Genomic DNA, 19,584 nt, shown 5'->3' on the forward strand with positions numbered 1-19,584 from the left:
AAAACGTCGGATTAACTCGAAATTTGGTATACTTATTAACGACCGATGACAATTCAATACTAAAAAAATATTGAAATTTAACTCCTCCTCCTCCTCGAGTCGTGTTCCTCATGTCTGAGGGTCGTGACCACCATCACCCATGAGCTTCAATCTTAGGATTTTTTACTGTCCGATCAGATCCGCACCGCTTTGAAATTTAACTAAAACATGAAAAAAAATAGTTGTGTGCTTTTCAGGATATTATCAAAATAACCCTTATCTTCTACTCGAAATTCAACTAAAATATGAAAAATAAATAATAACTGGGTGCTTTTCAGGATATTATCAAAATAGCCCTTCTACTCATATCTGTTCATAAAATATTTATAACTACTGATACCATGCACCCCACGCTTTTCACGCAAATTTATTTTCAATTTTTTAGTTGGATTTTCTATAAAAGCTTTTTAGCTTGTTAGTTTTTTTAAACTATTATTTATATTATTTGTATTTTTGTTCATAGACAGAGATTTCATGTCTCCTGTATACATAAGAATTCGAGATGCACCACCGAATATTCAGATTTTTCTGGAAGTATCCTATAACTAGGTGGGCGGAAGAGCTGTAGTATTTATTTGATGTAAAGTTTTTGTTTTTTAAGTGAACACCTTTTTAGCATCGTTGTAATTACAAAGCCGATGAAACGAAAAATCGACAGTAAAAAGAGACAGACACATAAATTGATAAGATTTAACGTGGGAGAAAATGAGATAGGGAACATTATACAGTGTTTCTTATATTCGTGGTTCTCTTTGTGCTCTGCTTCGTACCTAATATTCGTACTTAATACATCCTGAATAAATCTATGTGATATATATACGAATAAAATGTAAAATAATTAATGAAACTTTATATCACTATGAGATCATTACTAAAACTTTGAACTCATATCTCAAGGTAGGTGGCGCCATTTACGTTAAAGACGTCTATGGGCTCCGGTAACCATTTAGCACCAGGTGGGCTGTGAGCTCGTCCACTAATCTATGCAATAAAAAATAAATAAATAAAAATGCTCATTCTGGTCTTCGCTCGTAAACGAATTAAAGAATAGCTTCTCCCAGTCCCAAAAATACCAAGCTTAATAATATATTGGTCACGTCTCTAGCATCTAAGACATGAAGTTACAACGGTTGCCTCAGCCTTCAAACCGAAACGTATTACTGTTTTAGGGCAGAAATAGGCAGGGTGGTGGTACCTACCCGTGCGGACTCACAAGAGGTCCTACCACGCAAATTATAGTTTTTGCGGGTTTGATTTTTATTACACGATATTATTTCTTCACCGTGGTAGTCAATCGTGAACATTTGTTGAGTACGTATTTCATTAGAAAAATTGGTACCCGCCTGCGGGATGCGAACACCGGTGCATCGCTCAACACGAATGCACTGGACGTCTTATCTTTTAGGCCACGACGACTTCGACGACAACGACAATATGCGTTCATTAAGCTATTTCACGTGAACGCATTATCAGTTATGCGTCCCATTTCGAGTCAGTTAGCGGTTGTGCTAATGCGACTCAGCATCGAACCAGTGACCCTGATAGCGAGTGAATTATGCTTACGATACGACCGAAATGTGTGAGTTATGCTGACGCGTGGTCGTGTCAGCGTCGCGACGCTGCACCGCTGACCTGTTTCGATTGATCGCTCGACAGTTCACGGACACGCTGTTTTTATTAAGCACACGTCATATTCACGAGCGGAGCGGTTTTGAGCATTATTTTATTTTTTTGTTTATAGCTGTAGCTGGACAGATGAGATGACGGTCCACGTTGAATTGAACGTACAAATACTCAGCATTGCCCATGGACATATGACTGTTGTTGTTCGTAACGAATTACCATCTATATAATATGTAAACACTGGAAATATATTTATCTTAACGCTTATTGTATAAAATAAACCTATCTGTTGACTTATTTTCGATGTTTAATTGTATTTTAATGGGCAACAAAGTATACTCTCTCTTTCTCCCTCTCTCTTTCTCTCTCTGCCTCTCTCCCTCTTTTCATAATTTTGTATTAATATTCCGAAAAATCATATGAATTGTTAAAGAAGAAGAGACTGAAAGAATAAGAGTTACATTTGCGTTTGAACCAACTCATCTGTCAGCAATAACTAATAAACTATCATAGTATGTCTATTGACATTAAAACTGCACTTTTATTAGTGAAGCCTGCCCGCTAGTTATCCCGTTATTAGTGAACGATTAGCCGTCTCATTAACATTGACAATAACAGGAACTAGCTAGATCACATGATTGAATATTAATTTGTCGAAAAACACATACTCCACGAATGATTTTTGGTTATATTCTCGCTTCCGCTCGCTTGTGTAACGCGCGCGCTACCTCACAGAGTTGTCAGCGCGGCCCTAAAGCGCATGGTTTATTCATACGTACCGCTATTGTTTTTGTCACTGTCCTTGGATTGAATGTGTTTTCATAATGTTATGTAACGTAACTATATATATAACGTGACATTTGTGTTACGAATTATTCAATGCTAGTTTATTTAAACTAGATTTCTGATTGACCAATTGGTTTGATATAGAGATATATGCTGATGGTAGGACCTCTTGTGAGTCCGCACGGGTGGGTACCATCACCCTGCCTATTTCTGCCGTGAAGTAATAATGCGTTTCGGCTTGAAGAGTGGGGCAGCCGATGTAACTATACTGATACCTTAGAAATCAATTGATTTGAACCCAAATATGTATGAGGTCTCTGATGCGTTGTAACCTCAAATATCTTAGCCGTATATTCGGATAGAGTAATGCACATTACGCAAAAATCACACCTCCCCCGCCCCGTTTGTATAGGAACAAACAAGCATCGCAACGCCGCAAATAAGTTAATAAAACTGATAAGAGACTCGCTGTTATCAGCGTTTGATAACGTTAGTCAAGTGCATACCATTGCGTGCACCGAAAATTGCATAAAATACGGTGACAATGATTTGAAAGAACAAAACCGGAGAAATCTTCGGTTATTACTTGGTTCGGTTGTAACTATACTGAGACCTTAGAACTTTGAGTGACGTCAGAAACTATTTCAACTTCAGTTCAGAAACTATTTTACTCGTGGTGGGACGTCTTGTGAGTCGCACGGGTAGGCACCACCACCCAGCCTATTTCTGCCGTGAAGCAGTAATGCGTTTCGGTTTGAAGGGTGGGACAGCCGTTGTGACTATACTGAGACCTTAGAACTTATATCTCGAGGTGGGTGGCGTATTTACGTTGTAGGTGTCTAAGGGCTCCGATAAAGATCCGGAAAGATTTGTTTGTTTGTATTGAATAGGCTCCGAAGCTACTGAACTGATTTGAAAAATTCTTTCACTGTTTGGAAGCTACACTATTCCCGAGTGACATAGACTATAAATCTTTCTTGAAAAAATTAAGGATCCCTACTAAAACTCCAATAATGTAACCCAAGGTGTAAAAAAAATACCTAAAATATTCTTTACATCGCGTGCCCTTCGAAAACCATTGATGATAGAATAAAATAATGTACTACGACTTTGTAGAACACATTATTATTTACAAAAAATGTCACGACAGTATATATCTAACTATTATAGTTATGCCACAATAAGTGTTATTTTATTTAAAAAAATAATACCACGTCAAATATCGTTGAAATATTTGTTAAAGACCCAAGCGGAGCCAGAGCGGGCCGCTAGTATTAATTAGATGTATAATAAAAATCATACATTTATTTCCGTTATCTGGTACCTACCTGTAATACAAGTTCTTTACGAACTTAGCACGGGACCATTTAACGTGGCGTGATTGTTAGTAAATATTTATTTATTATTATTTATTTATTTATACCTACACACCAAAACAATCGTTCTTAAACGACAAAAGATCTTCCATGATATTTCTTAAGTATTCAATGTACATACTAATATTATTTTACATCATACCGGATATTTTGTTTGTGCCTTGCGTTGCCTTAACCTCGCATATCAAGGTAGATGAATTAATTACTAATTTAGCTAGATTAATATTAATAAACAATCAATCTAGTCTATGTATATATAAGATAATTTCGGACCGATATATTTATTTGGTGTGATAACAATTAAAGCTAGATTTCATTTTTTTTCTTTATCTATACACTTATATATAAAAATGAATTGCTGTTCGTTACTCTCCCTAAAATTCGAGAACGGCTGGACCGATTTGGCTAATTTTGGTCTTGAATTATTTGTGGAAGTCCAGAGAAGGTTTAAAAAGTAGATAAAAATATGAAAATGCTCGGAATTAAATAAAAATAACAATTTTGTTTTTCCTTTGATGTGTCCTCCGTCGGACGGATTCCTTTTGTTTGTTTAAGTTTATTTTATACAAAAGTTTAGGTGTTTTATTTATCTATTGAGGTACTACGGAGTCTGCCGGGTTATTTCCGATGTATCCATGTCCTTCTTTAAACGAGGCTTGTGGAGAGTACTTAGCGGTAGGCAGCGGCTTGGCTCTGCCCCTGGCATTGCTGAAGTCCATGGGCGACGGTAACCACTCACCATCAGTTGGGACGTATGCTCGTCTGGTTAGTAGGGCAATAAAAAGTTCGGTTTTCCGGTTACGCCGAAAGTTCGGTTTTCCTCCCGCTGTACAGGGAAGAAAGTGTAACTTTTCCTCCCTGGGTACTGACAAGTGCGCATGCGCGTTAGTATCTACGTCTGCTCTCACGCACCTAAAATTCTCCGCCATTGTTGTGCTCGGGTAATTTGCAATATTGTGTTTAGTGTAAAAATGAAATAAACAAAAGGCAATAAAATTTAATAGTGAAGTATTAAACAAAGATGAGTTCATCAGACAATTCTTATTCAATTAGTAGTAGTTTATTTAAAAATTAAAAAACAGTTAAATTGTTTTTTTTATGAAGCAGTAATGCGTTTCGGTTTGAAGGGTGGGGCAGTCGTTGTACTATACTGAGACCTTATCAAAGTGGGTGGCGGCATTTACGTTGTAGATGTCTATGGGCTCCACCACTTAACATAAGGTGGGCTGTGACCTCGTCCATCCATCAAAGCAATAATAAAAAAACATGCCGAACATAATATACAGTAAGTTAAGTTTGTTACAAAACATTGAAATTTACTGACCGTTTTTCATTAGTATCTATCTTACGATGACGTGACGGCGAATCAATTATCTACTTATAGGGTAAATAATTAATCGTTACAGCTAATTTATATTAGTTTATTGTCAGTAGCCAGGCGATCATGAAGCTTGCCTGATAGAAATGTTTTTTTTATTAAATTATGAGGCAAGAATTATCATCGTCAATTAGATAATCTATCTATATATATATATAAAAATGAATTGCTGTTCGTTAGTTTCACTAAAACTCGAGAACGGCTGGACCGATTTGGCTAATTTTGGTCTTGAATTATTTGCGGAAGTCCAGAGAAGGTTTAAAAGGTAGATAAATATGAAAATGCTCGGAATTAAATAAAAATAACTATTTTGTTTTTCCTTTGATGTGTCATCCGTCGAACGGATTCCTTTTGTTTGTTTTAAGTTTATTTTATGCAAAAGCTTAGGTCTTTTATTTATCGATTGAGGCACTACGAAGTCTGCCGGGTTAGCTAGTAATATATAAATCTACAGTGGTTTTTACGGATGTTCCGTTATAACTACTGAACCATGCATCCGATTGACTTGAAACTTGGTATCCATGTAGAAAATATATGTACTTAACGGACAGGCCAATGTTTATATGAGTGTTGGACTCCCTAATAATAATGACAATAAATAATAGTGTTAATTTTAAATGCCCAGCTAAGCGGGCGAGTACGGCTAGTAATATAATATACCTAGACGATGTATTCTCCCTTTCTGAACTACCATAAAAGATAAAAACTATTATTGTGTTTTTCCCGTACACATTACAAATACCTAGCTATTAAATTTAAGTGTAGGTAAGCTTACTGTAAATTTCCTCACAATTTCAACGTAAATTTTGTAAATGAACCTTAACTATTTCTGCCGTGAAGCAGTAATACGTTTCGGTTTGAAGGGTGGTGCTGCCGTTGTAACTATAATTGAGACCTTAGAACTTATATCTCATAGTGGGTGGCGCTATTTGCATTGTGGATGGCTATGGGCTCCGGTAATAACTTAACATCTGGTGGGCCGTGAGATGGTCCATCCACATAAACATTAAAAAAAAATATTATTTTTGATTCTTATAGATTTCCACAATACTTTTCTAAAGTTAAATGATCAAAGAATCGAACATCGTACAGCCACAGCAAACTTGTTCGGTTAAACTCAACAATTAAATTCCATAGTCTTCGCCATTGAGAATATAATTAACGTCATCGAAATAAGATCAGCGTAAATTTGAAAATACAACGCGAATTAATTACTGTTCATTTTTCACGAGCATCCATGACAATACGAAGCGAATTGTAACGTTGTTAATTCCACCAGCTCGTTTGATAAGTTTATCTCTGTAAAAATACATATATATATTTACCTACATAGAAGTTTCGCGTTTGTTTATCGGCCGTAAGTCAACATCGTTGTTAGAAAAGGCACAGGGAACCGTTTCGGCCGTTATCTAGCCGTGAAAAAATAGCAACACCCGCCCACTGTGCCACTCGCTTACGGTATACCGAGCGAGCGAGACGGAGGCGCGCATCACCCCAAGCCAGAGCAGGACGGGTGTATTTCTGTTATTTTGCCGCCGCGTTTCGTTTGGCCTAAATGAAGGTTTTATTATATTAATTGCTCGTCTAACTTGTTTTTGTTTGATTTGTTTACTGGGAAAACGTATTGATAGTTTTGTTTGTTGAATTAATAGTTAATTGGACGTTAGGTCTTACTGTTTTGGATTCGTAGAGGAAAATAATTATTTCACAGACTACATACTCGAAATAGACAAGAGCATTACACATAGCTATGTTTGGCGCGAATTTAATATTCATACGTCATTTATGAAGGTGGTGTTTTGTTTTTAATTTGCGTCCATTTTTTTTTAAATTAGTAAATACTTCTTTGAATTGTACAGTTCGCCTTAAGCGGTATTTTTTTATCTGTTTTAAAAATTTAGCTCTATAAGTTTGATGTAAGTTTAACTACGCATCTAATGTTCCGTCCGCCATCGGAGCAGCGCTTACCAATACAGCTGTGACTTGCCATTTACCATCCGGATCGACATTGACGGTGTCGCCAGAGCATTAGGTCATGTCCTCCTTCAAGCGAGATTCGTAATGAGTCTTTAGCTGTCGCTTGACATGGGTGACGATAGCACTTACCATCGCGTAAGTCATATGCTTACCTTCGAAGACTATACGGCTGTTATCATCACATAACGCATGAATATCCTTTTACATTTTACGAATATTATTTATTAGCTATTAATTTGTTGATATTGCAATTGGAAGTGGCCTAACGAAGAAATTAAAAAAAAAAACTTTTATACTTTATAGTTTGAACGACTTCTACAAAAGTTATCTAACATTTTATTAATAATAAAACTAAGTGTTTAAAATATTAAAAATGAAATTAAAATTTTAGTTAGAAAAGGACAATTGAATGAAATTATATGTTACAAAATTATTATGGTTATATTGTGAAAGACTTATTATACTTCTATAATCACCGATTTTGCCAAGACTACACTATAGACAAATAATATTAATCTATTCTCAATTCGACCACAGACTTTAAACAATAACAAAAGTTTGACAATAAACAAATAGTAGGTACTTAGATATAATAATTGTGTTCTGTCAAATACATGGTAGTGTGTGTAATCTTTTTTTTAAATTGATTTTATGTACTTTTTATTCTAACAAATATACATTATAAAAAAAAAAATTAGCATTCTACACTCCTTCTCTATATTCTCTATAAGTGTGGGAAATTTTTTACTCCTCCGTCCGCGCAATTTTCGTAAAAAGGGCTACAAAGTTTTTGCTTCACGTATTAATATATAGATTATATCATTTCGTACGCTTCAAATATTGCACAGTTTTCGCGGTCAAGTCCTATCAACAGGAGCGAATATAACAGCAGACAATACTGGCTAACACACTTACACGTAAGTAATAAAACTCAGAGGAAAATTACAGAAAACTAGAGATATCTTAATTGAAACAATTTGAATTTATTTGATTAGATAATGTTCACTTCTGATGCTCTTTAAATTTTTATATTCTCTATAAGTGTAGGAAATTTCATACTCCTCCGTCCGCGAAATTTTCGTGAAAAGGGCTACAAAGTTTTTGCTTCACGTATTAATGTATAGATTAGATGTAATTTCATACAATGGAGGTGTGAAGCTGTGTGCATATTGGAGACAAGGTCGCGCCCTTGCCTCCCTGATCGGGTTACGGTGCGCTTATCCACGGAGACACGTCAATCAGATCATTGGCTGCTGCGCTGACATACTGATTCACAATGAAAACATATCTGTCCGGGGCATTTTCTCGATTTTAACTTCGATAGTCACTCAACGCTAACGAGCTCTGAACTTATTGATAATCTATTCTCAATTTGACCACAGACTTGAAGCAATAAGAAAAGTTTGACAGTACCTAAACAAATAGTATGCATGCGTGTATGTGTCAAATACACGGTAGTGTGTGTAATGTTTTTTATTTTATTTTATTTAATATAATTTTTATGCATAATTAAAAAAAAAGTTAGCATTCTGCACTCCTTCTCTATATTCTCTATAAGTGTGGGAAATTTCATAGTCCTCCGTCCGCGTAATTCTCGTAAAAAGGGGTACAAAGTTTTTGCTTCACGTATTAATATATAGATTATATTATTAATGCGGACGCTTCAAATATTGCACAGTTTTCGCGGTCAAGTGAACGTTATTAACAGGAGCGAATATAACAGCAGATAATACTGGTATCCTGATTAACACACCTACACTTAGGTAACAAAACTCAAAGAAAAGTTACAGAGAATTAGAGATATATTAATTGAAACAATTTGACTTTTTTAGATAAGACAGCCCTCACATCTGATGCTCGGGGCTAATATCGTCCAGAATCTTCTCCTTCACAAGCCTTTGTCGTGGGCGACAGACAACGCATCCCAAACGAATGTCTCCGAAAAGCTTACAAAAGTTATAAGCTCGGCAACGTGAGGCTTTCGATGCAAACGAACGTAAGCAGATCGGTGGGTACACCTGTTTCCTGCCTGACCGGTCTCGCTGCGGAGAGAAATACTGCGGTATTCCATAATCTATGCGCGTTTATACATTGATTTGCGTGCGAGAAATTATCTCGAAACCTGTCTTGAGACGATAAGAACATCCCCAAATCGGCCTTCGATGTTAGAAATCCCCCGAACCAGACCTCAAGATGCTGTTAGTTCTAAGAAACCAAAAAGACAAATACCAAGAATTTAATAAACAAATTTAGACGGTAGTTAACAATATTCAAATAAAGACCGAACAAGGGACTTTTTGGCGGGAACGCGAAGAGTGAAGTTGTGTGATTTGTTTTATTTTGTCTATTTAGTGTTTTTTCAGGTTTAAATGTGTAATAACGGTGGTTTATTAACTGTTTAATATCTGTGAAAGGGCACAAATGTGGAAAAATGAAACAATGCCGCTGGACGTAACTTCTCGGGATCCTCCAAAAAGTCCACTGAAAAAATCTTAGTAAATGACCACCATTTTACTAAGATTATATTTCATCCCATATCATCTCGATTCATTTCATTTATTTTCATCCCAGTTGATTAATGTCTCAAATTAATCATCTTCATTTCATTTCACTCCATAATATCATTTTTCATAAAAATATGAATAATATAAATTAAAATAAGACATGACTTAAAGGTCTCAGTTACCAGGTCATAAAATCTCTTAAAAAAATGGACCGAAAAAAAACGTCTCAGTTGTCAATGACAACAAAGACTACGAAGTATCCTCCTACTGCTACTCGCTTCGGTTTCCTAAATTCTGAGGGTCGTGACCACTTCTTCCCAATAAGAGTTTGTTATTTAGAGCATAATTAATAAATTAGCAATTTGTTTGTATTGCTAATTTACAAAAACAATATATCTTATATAGTAATCCCATTACCCGAATGTGTCGTACCTATGACGAACTGACAAGGTCGTCACCTGACTTAGATATTTTTACTTGTAGGTTAGTTACGTTTAGAAAAATGTTCAAGGGCATCTTCCACGTTAGTAATAGGTAGGTTAATGTAATTGTTTAATGTATTATATTGTGAATATTTTTTTTCCCTTACATTATTCGTTAGATTAGTTTTTGTTATTGTGTTGTTTTGTCATTATTGTAAGGAACGTTGTTATACAAATTCAGCACTATATGTCTTGTTTTGTCGTGCGCACATAACTTATGTTGCAAGCCAGATTTTGTTTCTTTTTATTTGTGTGTTTTTATATATCTTTAGTTTGTGATGTGTATTGTGAGCGTAATAAAATAAATAAATATATAAATAAATAAATAAATCCAAAATTAAATCGTCTAAGAAAATTTAATTGTTAAAGCGACATGTAGGAAGGATGCTTCAAGTACTTACTGTAAGAATCACCACTTTTTTCCTACCTATTCGCTAGTAGTCTGAGGGGCTATTTCAACTACGCTCGGAGCGGTAGGTAAGCTCACAGGTTCAACCTGAGAGAATTTGCTAACACTAGCCCTAGCAAGAGCAAGCGCTTAGCAGAATCTACTCACTCACTCAGTCACTCACTCGTAATCGGTTGCTCTTGGCTGAGTAGTCAGGGTCATGTGGAATTCTTGCTTATTAAAGCCTAGATAGATGTTTTCCATAATTTGCGAACCGAGGTCCGGCAATAGAATCTACTACCGGATCGAAATCGCAACCCTCTGAGAAGATCCGGCGAAAAACTCAGTGGGCTAGTCAATCACCACAGCATCGCTTCTCAACACGTTGTTGATAACATTATTGACGTTTATCTTACTACAATCCCGAGTTTTAAACTAGACAGATAAAGGGATTAGAGATGTGAACGTGATAAAGTTATCAATTGTTCGTATTAACGCGTTCATAATCTGTGTAAGCTTGGTTTTTCTAGTTGATTGTACCGACGCGGACAGTATTTGTCGTCTGTTTGGCTTGCCTACGATATGCCTATAGGTACCTACTACTGGTATTTTTTAAGTAAACGAATCATAGCTGAATGTGACATGCATTCGTTTGCCTTTGAAAGAAAAAAAAAATAAACCTGCATGCTGTTTAATTTACAGAGCAACTCGCGATTCGTAATTTAAAATTTTGATTTTTAATTAGTAATGGCAATTGTTTTTTTGTGACGCCATTATTCCCGCGTCGAATTTGACTATAGTAACGTAATTACTAATATTTTTTATGAAAATTGGAATGGCGCATAATGAAAGAAGTTGATTTTTAGATTAGCTCAAAAGAATTTAAGCGGAATTGATCAACATGAAATGAAACGAAATAAAGTCCTAATAAATTTGTGTGAAATGACTAAGACCACAATAGACATATTTGTAATCGAGAAGCCACGGTCAGCGTCAGACTCAGCAGTTAATAAGCCACGATCACTACACATTTAAACCTTAACAAAATGAAACTATTCACATAGCCTTACGTTACACATTCCCGTCAAAAAGTCGTAATTTAATGAAGATCTGTGGATATTTATCAGATTTGATAATATTTAAAAATCGTCAACTATCTTCGTTTTCTCATTAATTTTAATTTGATTTCCATAAACGAGGTTAACGGTGGAATTATTCTCTAGCTGACGGTTAATTCTGATCTTAATTTATCCATTGGCAATCATGAAAACGGGGGGAAAACAAGAATTTTAAATTGAATTCAAAATAGAACGAAACTTGTTTGTTGTTTGAATATAATAATTCAAAATGGCGTCGTTGTTTCGCAATTATAAAAATGAGTCACACTGGCACTCCAATTAAATGAATCTGAAATATAATGCAGAAATATTCATAAAACAACTATCGATACATCCGGGAAGAATGATTTTCAAACAGTATTAAACCAAGGCTCAACTTGACAAGGCAACGGACGGTTCCGTGTTACCAGTGGATTTTTTTTTAATTCCAAGCAATTGGGTGAAACAATAGTGACACAATACGGTGTTGCTGTATGCGGAAAAATTAATGTCTTTGTCTCGTTTAAAATGTTGCCATAGCTAATTGCCGTTTGTGATTAATTGGACGAATCACGCTATTTAGTGATCGAGTATTCAGTTGATGATGAAATAACGAGGAAACATTTGCGCATTGTTTTGTGTTCATAGACATTCAATATGGCGGTCCATCTGGAAAGATGACGTGGGATTCTCACGCAACATTAAGCACGATTGCTCCGTGAAATTCGGAGGATCACGGTGAAGAGATTGACCAAACAAACACAAGGCAGTCTTGAACCTGAGGTCTGTCAAGCACGGGCTTAATTCGAAGACAGACGCACAGTGCAAATATAACACGGCACTGCAACGTGCAAGCGAATAGTTGGGCACACGTAATTATCATTTGACCTATTTTTCAGTTAGCAACTGTAAGTAGCTATTAATCATTGTCAGTAAACTATTCGCTGTTCAACGTTCTATCGTCTTACACGTCTAGTTTTCGTACGAATGAATGAATGGTATTTTAATGATAATTTTCATCGCGTTTCGAAGCCTAACCAAAAATGTATTTTATAAACATGTTCTATCGACGCTTTTTTTTGGGATCCGATTCAGAGATTTTGTTTCTAATCTCACGGTCATCGAGATGTTTGAATGTAACTGATTCATACGTCACTTCCGACTGTTTCCACAATGAAAGAAAAAATAAAAGCCAAATCCGCCAAAAACAAAAATATTTCCTAGAAAGGATGTTTAAGGCAATGATTTTTTATACAACAGATAAGTTATCTTCATAGTAACTGACTCTTCAAATCTGATCGCGCCATATATATCTACATACCTACCGATATAGTGCACACACATGTTGACAAGTAGCATTAATGAAAAGTACAAAAGATGGGATAAGCGCGTGAGTAAAAAAGATAGCTATAATTGGAACGATTGCACTTGTTATATTATTATTGCATTTGTTTAGACGCGACTAAAGACGAAACGTCCCAATTGGCCTGTTTTAGAGTCTTCACTTGACGTGCGCTTGAAACATATCTGCTTCTTTTTACATATAAAATATCATTGGTTTAAGGCAAAAAAACGTTTGCCAGGTCAGTTAGCATAGATATTCTTTCTAATTAGCAAAAACAAACTTGCTAAACGACACATTACTTTCTACTAAACAAAACCAATATTTCATCTATACATACCTCAACAAGCTTCCTAACAGAAGACGTAACACACAAATAAGACTTATTAGTACTTGTATAATGTCTCTGGAACTTATTGTCGGTTTTACGACCTGCTAACTCGCTAATAACTAAGCAAGTCTTGAACGGGATTGATCTTAGGCCTTCTCTTGCCGCACACAGAAAGTTAAACTTTAATATTAACCAGTTAAGTCCTGTTTTCGAAGTAGACCTTTAAAACTGTTACAACGATAAAAGTGAAATTTAGTTTTAGACAAACATATTTAATTCATTCGTCTATTTAGGTAATTGTGTGTCTTAAATCCTTAAGCATAAAGATCGTTTCTCGGTGTCCGTATCGATCGTATTTATCAACTTATATGACATTAACAAGTTTATATTTTGCTGCTGTTAATTAAGCCAGTTATATCGTGCTTCGATGGATAGTGTTAATCATTTTCTTCAACGACTTAATCCACACAGACGCGCTATTTAAAGTTATTGACACTAGAGGTCCCGCAGTAGTCGAAATTCGACTATAGTTAATTGGAATTGTAAGTTTGTACACTATTATGATTGTATTTTATACTTCTAACAAATTTCGCCAAGACTACACTATAAAAAATATTAACAAAGACAAACAATATTTAATCTATTCTCAATTTGACAACAGACGTTAGGCAGCGGCTTGGCTCTGCCCCTGGCATTGCTGACGTCCATGAGCGACGGTGACCACTTACCATCAGGCGGGCTATATACTCGTCTGCCTACAAAGGCAATAAAAAAGACGTCAAGAACAAAAGTTTGACAATAAATAGTGTGCATGCGTGTGTGCGTCAAATACATGGTATGTAGTGTGTGTAATGTTTTCTTTATTGATTTAATGTATCTTTTATGCATTATTTAAAAAAAAAAATGAGCATTGTGCACTTCTTCTCTATATTCTCTACAAGTATGGAAAATTTCATATTCCTCCGTCCGCGAAATTTTCGTAAAAAGATATACAAAGTTTTTGCTTCACGTATTAATATATAGATTTTCAATAGCCGTTGTGTTAATAGAAAAGAAGGTAATAACAGAAGGAATTACATATGACATGTCATTCTTCAAACGAGGCTCGCGGAGAGTACTCTTTTTTTATTGCCCTTAGATTTTTTTATTGCCCTATTGCCATTAGACGAGCATGGCTCCAGTTACCACTAAACACCAGGTGGGATGTGAGCTCGTCCACCCATCTTAACAATAAAATAAAAAAGATCCGGCAAGAAACTCAAGAGTGTCTGAGGGTTAATTTGCTTCGATGAGAACTAGATGAGGCCTTCGCATAACCCATATCCGTATTCTGACGGCTATTACGCATCATCAGAGCTATCTAGTTTCACGGACGTAATTCACTTGATATATTATAACGGCCGTCTGGTGTAGTGGTAAGTGACATGGTCACTACACAAGGGGGTCGCTGGTTCGAATCCCGCCAAGGGAAGATATTTGTATGATAAATATAAATGTCTTTTCCAGTGTTATGGATGTATATTAAATATATGTATGTGTATAATAAAAATCTTACATTTATTTTTCCGTTATCCGGTACCTGTAACACAAGTTCTTTACGAACTTAGCACGGGACCAGTTAACGTGGCGTGATTGTTAGTAAATATTTATATATTTATTTATAACGTACGTATTCAAATTCAGTTTTTTTTTAATTCTAATAACACCGCAATTTAACAGCCGGATAGAGTCGAGTATCTTTTAGTATGAAAACATTAATAACTAAATCCACTTCGTATACAGTAACTACTTAACTGCAACAGGTCTCGGTTAGGGTTGGCACACGAAAATAATTTTTACACGTTTTTCTGTTACAGTCAATTATTTCATAGTTTTATACAGAAACCTCTTGTGAGTCCGCACGGGTAGGTACCACCGCCCTGCTTATTTCTGCCGTGAAGCAGTAATGCGTTTCGGTTTCAAGGGTGGGGCAGCCGTTGTAACTATACTGAGACCTTAGAACTTATATCTCAAGGTGTGTGGCGCATTTACGTTGTAGATGTCTATGGGCTCCAGTAACCACTTAACACTAGGTGGGCTGTGAGCTCGTCCACAGATCTAAGCAATAAAAATAAAATAAAAAACCAGTGCCGTTTTTAATGGTTATATCACTTAATATGTACGCATTTAAATAGACTTCAATAAAAACACAACGCTGTTTTCTTCTAAACGTTAATAGAAGTTCTTTTTCAGAGTAAATATCGGCATTTTAATAACGTTAACAAGAAAAACATTTTAAATTAACTAAATTTTTTTGTTTCCATTCCCACAAAAATTTCAATAAGTAATAAAATACATAAAATGTTATACATAATTGTCATTAAGTCACTCATTCTTCAAGACACTAAAACTATATTACTGGATCCCAATAGATATCAAACGTATCTCTTCGTTCATTTTGGCCCCAAATGACGTCACACGTAATGAAGTTCTGTCCAGCCAAATTTTAAGGGTACACAGCACAACTGTTTTCTTTTCTATTAAGGCGTTCTCACATGCGTTTTTTATTGGTGGTAGGACGTCTTGTGAGTGCGTAAGGGTAGGTACCACCACCTTGCCTATTTCTGCCGTGAAGTAGTAATGCGTTTCGGTTTGAAGGGCGGGGTAGCCGTTGTACTGTTAAAAGTGAGACCTTACAACTCATGTCTCAAGGTGGGTGGCGCATTCACATTGTAGATGTCTATGGGCTCCGGTAACCACTTAAGATCAAGTGGGACGTGAGCTCGTCCATCTACCAAAGCATTAAAAAAAAACTTACGTTGTTATTCCTGAATTGTGGTACCGGATGTGTGGTGCCAACAAAGTAATAAGTAAACGTATACCAACTCCGACCTGGGTCGCTGTGGACACCAGGGCTATCGCAAACCAAGCACTCGGCTAACGAGACGAGCATATGCGGCAATCTGTGTGCTTAGTGCGAGTTTTTTAACGTTCTCGATAGCGTAAAAGTTAACTCAAATTTGTATGGAATGGGATCGTTTTCGTACGTTTGCCGCTAGGGGCGCTGTTCCAATTGCATACAAAATTGGGTTAACGTTAAGAAACTCGCTTTTTTTTCCCTATCTAAGCTGGTAGCCTTGAGAGGCTATTCCAGCGTAACCCTAACTAGTAGGTGAGCTCACGGGGCTCAAACCTGACGACGTTGCTAACACGAACCCTAGCAAGAGCCGTGCTTCGCAGAATCTACCACCGGATCGGAAATGCGACCCACTGAGAAGATCCGGCGAGAAACTCAGTGGGTTGTGTCTGAGGGTTAATTTACTCGTCGAGCCCTTCGTCGCAAGCGACGGGTTCGACGAGAACGGTGACCGGTGAAGTACCTAAAAGCACCGTTAGTGGATCGGGAGGATCCGAAATGACGTTAGAAACTCGCACTAAGCACACTGCTTTAAATTCGTCTTCAACAACCCTGTCTGCAAGCGTAGCGTGGCTCCGCGCGGTACTCTGCAAGGTCAACGGCTGTGACCACGATTCTGTGTCATTTAAAAATTTTTCTCGAAATAATCATTTTAATAAATCTAGTATGATAAGTTTTACAATGTTGATAGTTGATGTCTATGGGCTCTTGTCACTATTTGACTCCAAGTTGGCTCAAGAGTAGAGCTTGTCCACCCATATAAGCAATAAAAAAATTAGTATCGACTACTCTGTAATTTCTCATGGATTCAAATCAATATTATACAGTTAAATATTTTATCACTTTATCACTCAAGTTAATGTTAGTAGCCTCTACATTTATTATTTATCTTTCAGTATTAGTGTTCTAAAGCCAACAGAAAAAACTGCCTGATATATATATATGATGATGATATATTATATGACAATAGTTTTTTTTTATTTGTGTTAAAAATATTATCTGAAATTATGTTCTTTTTAAATTTAATATTGGAATTAATTGTTTTTTTTTTATTATCGAAAACCAATGAGCTAAGTTTCCGGTAAATGTGGCTTTTTAATACAGAATAAAAAAAATCAAATAGAAATCGTTTAAAATAGTGATTCAACTTATAACGAAACCCAATCAGACCCAATTTAATTTCATTGCGATATTAATAGACGTATATTTTTAAACATCAGAACGCAAAGTCAAGGACTTTGTTAGCTTTAAGCTGTAAATTTTATTTAAGATGTTTAGGTATTCAGCAAACATGTCAGAGCTAAAGATTCAATGTGGTTTTCTTAGTTAATAATAGATTTTCTAGTGTTTGGCTATCACATACTAAAATAAGCTCTTTTTTTGTTATAATTAACTATTTATTTTACGTTTAATTTAATTTAAGAATCTAAGGGTCCATTTTTATTTAAAATTAGCTGCACCCGTCCGCATCGCTAGGCATTCAAAATTAATATTATTATTTCTCACCCCCACAAAGATTCTCATCAGTAACGCCCCCGCAACTTGTGTAGGGAGTCCAACACTCATATAAATACTAGCCTATCCATTAAGTACATGTATTTCCTACATGGATACTAAGTTTCAAGTCAATCGGATGCACGGTTCAGTAGTTATAACGGAACATCCGTAAAAACACTAGATTTATATATTATTGTAGATAATAATATTAGTTTCTTTGTCCGCTACAAAATTATGGTCACACACACAGCCGCTCGCGCATAACCTAACCTAGAAACGGGTCGCATTTTGTGACATTCGCGCATCGATGTGTGTGTGTGTGTGTACCCATTCATATCGCTTCACAACTCACGCGCACACCCACAACACGTGACAAGCCATGTTAGACTTTAAATAGATCGCGATAGAGTTCAAACGTTCTTCCTATTAGTTTGGCCGTCATTTTGCTGTGGCATTGGTCGGTTTTGGTATGACAAAATGGGGCGTAGCGCTGCTCGAAGCTAAGTTAGTTGTTTAGAATTAATTTGATTCTATACGCGATGTAGTGTGCGGTAACGCTTCGGGTTTCGTGTTTGTGTGTGATGACGTGTTCAATGTTTTCGGTAAATATATTACATATATGTTACAAATATATATTTTTTTAACTTTAATATTAAGATTAAAAATTTGTGAATGTGTTTTTTTTGGTGACAGCAATCTCGTTAACTGGATGGGGAGTTTTGCGTATTGGTTCGATAGGTCGTGACCTTTTGCGTTCGAATTTTCCCCGCCAATTATTTCCCGCCAAATTGTCTTCGGCAATGATTTCGTGTGGACTATGTAACAATTACGATTCGGTCATGCTCAAAACACTCTATCTCTTTTAAAGTTTTTTCTTATTAGTATTAACTTTGAATAAAACTAACATTTTGAACTCTAAGCTCTAGGTACTTAAGTAAAGAGTTGCATATCGTGCGTATCTATCACATACAGTCTTTTGAATTTCAACTCTAAAACACACGCGATAGTTTAATAGTGTAATAATATTTTTTTGAGACGAAGGGCTCGATGAGTGAATTAACCCATAAACACAGCCCGCTGAGTTTCTCGCCGGATCTTCTCAGTGGGTCGCGTTTCCGATCCGGCGATAGATTCTGCGAAGCACTGCTCTTGTTAGAGCCAGTGTTAGCAACGCTCCGGTTTGAGCCCCGTGAGCTCACCTACACGTCAAGGCGAAGCTGAATATAGCCTCTCAAGGCTATCAGCATAGGTAACAAAAAAAGAAGTACGCTAGTAAAAATGTATTATTATCTTTTTTGCTAAAGGTCACAGAGAACATTTAAAAAAATGCAGTTTGGTTTCTCTAGGTGCAGGAAAAATTTAGACCCACTTAGCGCCTAATGGTATATTCATTCAATATAGGTCAATATAGACGGTAGTTAGCACAATATTCAAATTTTACGAAATTCAATATCAAATCTCAGTCGTAAGCGAATTCGGAAACTCTAATGTACCTACTCGGTACGTCAGAAATAATCTAAAGACATAAAAAAAACTATAACAAACCGTAAAAGTAGTTCTGAATAATGTTAAAGAACTCATTTTCGGTGTCATAGTCACACAGATCACGCGATGCGTTAACGAATGCGCCATTACTATTGGCATAGACACAGTATCTCCGTTTGCGGCCAGCAATGGAGCGACAACAAAACATTTTCAATTCGGGCTGTTTAACTAGAACAATTTCTGTTAGTACCGATCGAAAGACGAGGAAAATTTGCAGGAAAATTTTGTAGTTTTACTAATGTAACTCGTTAGTTAATGTGTAATCGGGTACGTGCAGTTATCCCGGATACGTTACGACTAGAGTACCTAGTGCGAGTTTTTTT

The 19,584-nt window shown here is 36.1% G+C and overlaps 1 protein-coding gene across 4 annotated transcripts in view; it reads left to right on the forward strand.

Annotated features, from left to right (window-relative positions):
• Positions 1 to 19,584, forward strand: part of LOC101737038 (mushroom body large-type Kenyon cell-specific protein 1) — a 204,171-nt gene that overhangs the window by 117,119 nt on the left and 67,468 nt on the right. Inside the window, exon 1 of one of the 4 annotated variants that reach the window (XM_012696241.4) lies at positions 18,202 to 18,318. The exons of the other annotated variants lie outside the window; for them this stretch is intronic. The gene's annotated coding sequence lies outside the window, so the exon portion shown is untranslated. Of the gene's footprint in view, positions 1 to 18,201; positions 18,319 to 19,584 lie in introns of those variants that run through there. 4 annotated transcript variants of the gene reach the window in all.

Source organism: Bombyx mori, chromosome 26 (genome assembly GCF_030269925.1).
Source record: "Bombyx mori chromosome 26, ASM3026992v2".
NCBI classification, from domain to species: Eukaryota; Metazoa; Arthropoda; class Insecta; order Lepidoptera; family Bombycidae; genus Bombyx; species Bombyx mori.